General features: G+C 31.5%; 1 long non-coding RNA gene across 1 annotated transcript; it reads left to right on the forward strand.

Annotated features, from left to right (window-relative positions):
- Window positions 1-451: 451 nt before the first annotated feature.
- On the forward strand, window positions 452-8039 carry LOC127719395 (uncharacterized). The gene is made up of 3 exons (XR_007990282.1): window positions 452-3400; window positions 4632-4716; window positions 5852-8039. It is a non-coding gene; the product is annotated as an uncharacterized LOC127719395 (long non-coding RNA).
- The last annotated feature ends 330 nt before the right edge of the window (window positions 8040-8369 follow it).

Raw genomic sequence — 8369 nt, forward strand, 5'->3', positions numbered from 1 at the left:
AATTTTCCATCCCTCTACAGGTTGTATCTTAATATAAAAAACATCTTATTCTTAAAGTATCAACACTAACCATTACTAACAATTGGTACTTAATTAAATAGGTTGGAAGGATGGAAGACAAGAGAGGGAGAGAAATGAGGGGGGAGAGGGGAGAGAGAATAGAGACTGATGGAGTGAGTTTTCAGATAAGGGTTTAAGGTACTAGTCTTGTAGAGGGATAGGTTTTTAATATCTTCTTTTAGAAAGAGAACTTCTTGTTAACAATATGAATATGAGTAGGAATGTATACAAACCAATTTTTATTTTTGGTATGCAAATCCAGTCTGAAAGTCTTTGTTTTAAAATAATGGGTCTATTACATTTCAAAATTATTTCCAAGTCTGTAAAATTTTTATGACCCCAGTGGCCAATCCAGGGGTTTGGGTTGGAACCCCCCTTTTTTTTTTAATGATAGTGCATTTGAATGGGGATATATATTTAAAACCCACACTTTCTCCTGGGTTGGATCCCCCTTTTTTTAAAGATTGCTGGTTCCGCCCCTGAACCCTTTCTCCCTTCCTATTTGGTAAAGACATATAAGATTGTGTCCATAGTACACGGATGCCCCATCCTCACTATCATTTTCTATGTTCAGTGGACTTTGAAAATGGAGGAAAAAACTCTAATTTGGCATTAAAATTAGAAAGATGATATCATAGGGAACATGTGTACAAAGTTTCAAGTTGATTGGACTTCATCAAAAACTACCTCATCCAAAAACTTTTACCTGAAGCAGGACGAACGAACGGAGGCACAGACTAGAAAACATAATGCCCATAAATGAGGCATAATAAATATTTGCATTGGAAAAAACCCTTAATAATTTGTATAACAACAGCCAGTCTAGCCTGTCAAAATTCAGTAACTACAAGCTATTTATCTATTCTGGAAAGATATGACTGTTTCAACGCCACTTGTAGTACTCCTGGCTATTACAAGGCTGCCAGTTTTTATTGGCGGAAGCCATATAAATGGCACCTGAAAAAACACTGACCTTCAGTGTCTTAATGTTGTCCAAAGTTTCTGTTGAAATGTTTGTTATGGTTTGAGGTATTGCTGATTAAAAGTGTAGATGTCTGAATAAACAAAAAACATCCTTTATCATGTTTTAGATTAAAAAGTAATTATATCCAAATTTCCAATTTAGTTTCAGCACAAACGTTAAAGATAATTGTTGCAGAAGCCCTTTTTATTTAAAGGAAACAATATAAGATTTTAAATTTTGAATCTTCCAAAATAAATCTTTTCAGTTTTGTAAAGTGGTACATTGTGAAATTTATAATTAGAAAAACAAATCTTTTCTAATAATAAGGGACATAACTCTCCAATGGTAAAAAAATACTAAACCCATCAAAATAATTTAAATGCTTAAAGCAGCTTTCAGATTTGTTAGTTTGTAAATACAAAATTAGCCTCCTCCTGGCCAAATGAAACCTTATTAACTTTGTAATAGAATTTTCCATGCCTAAAACACTTTTATTGGATAAAAAATATGAAGTAAAAACAGTGACCTTTATAATCTTAAGCTTTTTTGGTACGAGAAAAAAAATTATCAAAGGTACTTATTATTTGGCCACAACATTTAATAATTTTTTAGACACCTATTATCACAGAATATAATTTTTGCCATCTTAATTATATTGTTAAGTGTGTTGTTGGCATGCTGTCTCATTGAAATATACCTCAGATCCTCTTTTTATCTTATTCAAGATTTTCAGAAAAGCAATTTAAAAATCTGTTAAAGGTTTATTCTCTAAATAAATAGAATAATTGGTCCAGTGATCAATGGAGAATGTAAATGAGATGTGGTAAAAATGCCAATGAGATGTGCTTAGAATGCCAATGAGATGTGTTAATACAACTAATGAGATGCGCTAAAGAATGCAAATGAAATGTGGTAAAAATGCCAATGAGATGTGGTTATAAAGCTAAAGATATGTTGTAATAATGCTAATGAGATGTGGTAATAAAGCTAATGAGATGTGGTAATAAAGCTAATAAGATGTGGTTATAAAGCTGATGAGATGCGCTAAGAATGCAAATGAGATGTGGCTATAAAGCTGATGAGATGTGCTAAGAATGCAAATGAGATGTGGTAATAGAGCTAATGAGATGCGCTAAGAATGCAAATGAGATGTGGTTATAAAGCTAAAGATATGTGGTAATAAAGCTAATGAGATGTGGTAATAAAGCTAATGAGATTTGGTTATGAAGCTGATGAGATGTGCTAAAAAGGCAAATGAGATGTGGTAATAGAGCTAATGATATGTGCTAAGAAAGCTAATGAGATGTGGTAATAAAACTAATGAGATGTGGTAGTAAAGCTAATGAGATGTGGTAATAAAGCTAATGAGATGTGGTTATAAAGCTAAAGATATGTTGTAATAATGCTAATGAGATGTGGTAATAAAGCTAATGAGATGTGGTTATAAAGCTGATGAGATGCGCTAAGAATGCAAATGAGATGTGGTAATAGAGCTAATGAGATGCGCTAAGAATGCAAATTAGATGTGGTAACAGAGCTAATGATATGTGCTAAGAAAGCTAATGAGATGTGGTAATAAAGCTAATGAGATGTGGTTATAAAGCTAATGAGATGTGGTAATAATGCTAATGAGATGTGGTAATAATGCTAATGAGATGCGCTAATGATTACTAATGAGATGTGGTAATAATGCCAATGAGATATGGTTAGAATTTTAATGAGATGTGGGTAGAATGCCAATGGGATTTAGTAAGAATGCCAATGAGAATTATCCACCAGAGATTGAGCCACAAGGCTGCAAGAACTATCTTTCTTTCATGTGAATTTTGTGTATACTTTGTAAGCTCCCCTACAGCTGATAGTTAACATTTTCATCAAATTATGATTTAAATTATTCTTTCTTTAAATAAAATTATTTGGTAATTAAACTTTTTTAAATAAACATTGAAAAAGCTTCTAAATTTTCTGAAAAAATTACATTAAATAGGCACTTTTGAATTTTTTGCCTATTTAAAAAAAAATATACCAGTAATGGCACAAGGATAGAAGATGTGTGGAATCAAATAGGTAACAACTATAGTGATAATGAAATATTCTAATAATAACCAGTTTTTTAATGTCTTGACTTAATGGACTTATTGTATGATGATATATGCGACCAGTTAGAATAGTGGACAATGAAATATTCAAACATGGAACTGACTGAAGTTAATAGACTTAAAATTCAGAATTGTAACCAGCAAGTGAATTATTGACATTTATTTTGATGTGACCAGTATTCATGTGGATGGACAGTACTAGTGGACTATAAACTGATAAATCTCACAGAAAGGCACATCACAACTGAGTCTGAAGCTGTTACATACAAAAGACAAGGTAATAATACTAAAAAAAAACATGGCAACATTACTCTGATTACATGTTGCAATTAACATTATAGCTCTTATTTTATTTTTGGTGTGTTAATTCACTGTGTTTTCAGAAAAGCTATCAAGATAAATGCATTAAGCCAAAGGTCTTCATTAATATATTCTGATAAAGTGTACAACCAAATTTTTTTGCACCGGTAGTTTTTGCATTGGAGCAATAAAAAAAAAAATCATCCAGAAAATAGATTTAGTAATACAAACCCCACCACAATGAAGGATATATACACTTACTTGCTCTGAATAGAAAATAAAGGATAAGCAGCTTTGACTCCACTGGTAGCGACTGTTGTGAAAAACTACTCTTTACAAGTCAAAAATTGACCTGTAACATTAAAATCATGCATAACCTTAAAAGAAATAAAAATCTGAAACAGTACTTTAAGTTTGCACAGCCCAGTAAAGTACTTAGTGGAAAATTGTCCTACTTTGACGGGGGCCTCGGTGGCCGAGTGGTCTAACTAGTTACTACTGTAATCACTAGCCAGTCAACACTGAGGTTGTGAGTTCGAAACCCACTCGTGCGGGTGCACTTGACTCCAATCTTAATTGACTAGGATTGTCAGTTTTCCTATCGAAGGTCGGTGGTTTTCTCTGGGTACTCCGGCTTCCTCCACCAATAAAAACTGGCCGCCACGAAATAGCCCAAAAGCAGTGCTTAAAAGTGGCGTTAAAACACCAAAAATCAAATCAAATCAAATCCTACTTTGACTTATAATTAAAATTCCATATAAGCATTTTTAAGGATGTACTTAGGTGATATAAGGTAAAAATGAATAAATCAAGCATTCAAAATTGATACTTTAAGCTGAAAGAGTATTAGTTAAGAATCAAAATAAACTAAAAATATTGATAGGTCATGGAGCTCCTTTTCGAGATATTTGATTTATAAAATATGGCAGGAAAAGGCTGGCTCAGACTTTTACCTTATATTTGCATTGGTATAATTTGGGTCTCAAATCAAAAGAAAAAAAATCAAGAATCTGCTGAAATTTTGTAAAATGACCTTTTATGAGCTATTAAGTCTTATATGAAAAAATAAATGGGTGTTATGGGGCAAAATATTTTACCTTGTATCGTATTGAAAAACACCAAGGAGTCCGAACATTTAACACAAATTCCAAAACCTCACCTAAGTACATCCTTAAGGATGTGACTGTACATGATTTTTTCTTCTTCAGATATCTAGGAAATAAGAATTGTATGCGATCTATTTAAAGATCTTAGGACAGTAGGACCTGGAAGTACTATATTACCAACTTCAAGGTAAGTTTACAGTAAAAACAAAATGGTTATGAAATATTGCTCCTGCAATTATACAATGGAAACTTGATTATCATCATACCTTTTTTATCCATAATACTGTTAATATAAAAAAAGAGAGAAGATGTGGTATGATTGCCAATGAGACAACTCTCCACAAGAGACCAAAATGACACAGAAATTAACAACTAGAGGTCACCGTACAGCCTTCAACAATGAGCAAAGACCTGAGCCACACAGTCTTGACCAAAATATTTGAAAGTTTGAAATTTTGATAAGAAACATTGATACTAGCAAGTTTAAATACTCTCGTTTCTGAGTTATATGTTATGTTTAATGCTTATAAATGTGATGCAAAAATTAAAATGGCATGGAAACTTTCCTTTAAGGTGGTATGGGAGAGTCTAAATTAAAAATGATAGAATTTGTTCATACTTTGCCAAAGCGAAAAATATAATAAAAATGATAGGTCACAGCACATTTTCTCAAGCTACAGGTAGTGACAAAATGACACATTTTGTATGGATTATACAGGAAAAAACATCATTATGTGATTAGAAGCTAAACTAAATGATAGAATTGTAAAATAGAATACGAAAAGTTAGCTTTTAGAAAATGCTTTGAGAATATCTAAAGAAAAGATAGGGTCACAGTGCGTTTTATCTGGCTAAAATTCAAAATAGCAAAATTCCAAGTAGATTCCTTCAGAAAATGCACTATTTCAGAGTTACTTCACTTAAAATGCCAATTTGAAATTATTAAAATTCAAGCAGAAATAATCTTGTAAAAATATTAATATTTATGAGTTATAATCTTATAAATTTGTTCTTTGAAATGCAAATTCACATAAGTTATCTACATTTCTGCATCTAATTTTGCTAACTTGATTGAAAATCTGGACCTTATATAGATTCTCTGTTTTTTACAATCCAAGATGGTGAAAGACAACCATACCACCTTGAGCATGTTCAAAATATGCATGATATATTGATCACTGGACATTAAGCATGCATCAATCAATCAATCAATCCTATATGTATATATGGTATGAATCACTTCTGACATATCAAGAATTAAAAATGTTATTTTGTCAATTTAATTGCCATGTTTTAATTGACATTTTGTTGTTTCTTTGTAGATTAACTGAGCTTGAGAAATTACAAATGAACTGATACAGAAGAAGAGACTTTGCCATGTGGATGAACTTGGAAACAATTATTGACAAACAATAAAGTGTATTAGTATTCTTGTAAAAATCAATAGAGAGAGAGAGAGAGAGGAAGGATAGGAGAGAGTCAGTTGTAAAGATTTATCTCTTTTTAACCAGACATGTCGATTACATTAGAATTTCAGAGGCCTACAGTTCTCCCTTAAATGATCATAGTTAATACATGAAGTAGTTAAAGTAGAGGACTTTAGTGTGACCAGTGAGAACAATCAGGCAGCTGCCATTGGTTTAAATCTCTTTTTTCAAAGATGTTTTGGTTACATTAGAATAAATCTGTGAGGAATGACAAAAAAAATATAAAAATAATAATTTGTGGTATTTTGTACAGTTTCATTATGCAATCTTGAATACATTTATGATTACTATTTATAAAGAAGTATTATCATTAGAATGAGGATGGAAAATGTATAAACATTTATTTGAGACAGTTTTGCATTATTTCATTAAAATAATAAATCCTTTTTTTGTGTGAATGAAGGACAAACAGGGAAAACAGAAGCTATTCTATGAATTTTTAAATTGTATTTATTTAAATTTGATTGATTAGTTGAAGATTAACTACAAGTATTCAGCATAGTACAAAATTAAGGATGCACTGCAAGTGTATATTATCTTTATAGTTATCATCACACTATGTCCAATCTAGATGTACAACACTCTTTTTTATAGTGTTCTGTAAATTATCAGGAACACCAGTTGTGATGAATGGGAAGACTGGCAGGCTGAGATTTAGGTATAAGGGGAGGGAATACCCCTGCTTATCTTTTCATACTGGTTAGTTCCTTTGGTAAAGGTTTTGTACAAATGTTGTTCATATCAGATGTATACGATTTGAAGAGAGTTGTTATTTGGAGCTCTGTAAAAAAAAAAAAAAAAAAGAAAAAAAAAAAAAAGAAAGAAAAAAAAGAAAAAAAAAATAATTGCAATCAGAGTTCTAGATAATAACTGGGTGGTATGAAATGTGGGTTAAATATTTTCGGTATATTTACAATGATTTTTTTTTTTTTATGCATCTGATATTTTTTGTGTATAAAATGTTTTGTTATTTTTTACAGAATTGCTTTAGTTGCCTTCCTGACTAACATTTATTTTGGTGAATGGAGAGACTAGCAGGCTGAGATTGAGGCGTAAGGGGAGGGATTACCCCTGCTTTTCTCTTCGTACTTGTAAATTCTGTCACTGCACGGAAGGTCAACAATTTAGAATATATAAGTTATCATTTTTTTATTTATCAATGTAAGTTAGATAAGTTATATCAGATGTATATAAAGTAAGATGAAAGTATTCTTTAGAGCTCTGTAAAAAAAAAAGCTTGTAAACAGAGGTCTAGATAATGCATTAAGGGGTTTGGTTTGGCATGGGGATTTCAAATTTTATTTACAAGTCATCATCTACAAAAATGCATCTGATATTATTTGCCCCAAGCCCAATTTCGTGTCCCAAATATAATGACTACAGAATAATGGTGACAGCTTGGTCAACACCCTTATTTTAAGTTTGATTCACCCCTCCTTTCGTCACCCACCCCACCCCACCCCCACCCTTTTAATAAGTAGTTATAGGTTAAGGTTTCTTATTGGGATTAATGATTAATTGATTGATTTTAATTAAGTGTTACAGAATTATTAAGATACTAATTTCTGTGTAACAAGATTAATCTCCAATATTTGAAGGTGTTTTTGATCAAGTTTTATTAAACTCGAAATGTTTAGTATTTCATCAGCTCTGTCGAACACAAAATAGATATTTACCTCTATATATCTGCATTTTATATGCTACGAAATTTTGCCTGTTTTACAAAGATTTATCTAACAAAATGAAAAACCCTGTCCATGAAATTGATTTAATTGAACTTTCACACTGTTGATAATAACCCTGTTTTCGTTATTCATGACAATTTTACATGTGGTAGTCTCGATGTAATATATAGTTCTTCCACTAACAACCCTGTTTGTTCATGACAATTGTACTCTTGAAATATCTGTTACAATTACACACCCATGCTTTTTCCCTATAGGGTTTTTTAATGCAGGGTGCATGTTTTTCTATGTTACCATATGTTTGTCTCTCTTTTTAATAAAGAACAATTACATAGAAATGTTTCTGTTTGTTGAAAAATTGAAAGGTCCTTATTTAGTTCCTCTTCAAAGGTATGAGTTTGTTACAAATATCTTGACCCTAGCATAATTCATCAATTTTGATGACCGACTATGTCCATGAGGCTAGGTCAGACATAAAAACTGGTATTTGCAGCTTCAATGCCAAGGACACAATCCATTTAGAAGAAGTACTTGTCTGTCATATTTGTTTTTCATAAATTATTTGGTTATAAATTAGTCTGTTAATTCTTGTTTGAATCATCTCCCCTAGTTTTGTCCTAGGGATTATATAGAAAACTTCCTGGTATACAGTATTGATTTTGCTCATT

The sequence above is a fragment of the Mytilus californianus genome, unplaced genomic scaffold (genome assembly GCF_021869535.1).
Source record: "Mytilus californianus isolate M0D057914Y unplaced genomic scaffold, xbMytCali1.0.p SCAF_11, whole genome shotgun sequence".
NCBI classification, from domain to species: Eukaryota; Metazoa; Mollusca; class Bivalvia; order Mytilida; family Mytilidae; genus Mytilus; species Mytilus californianus.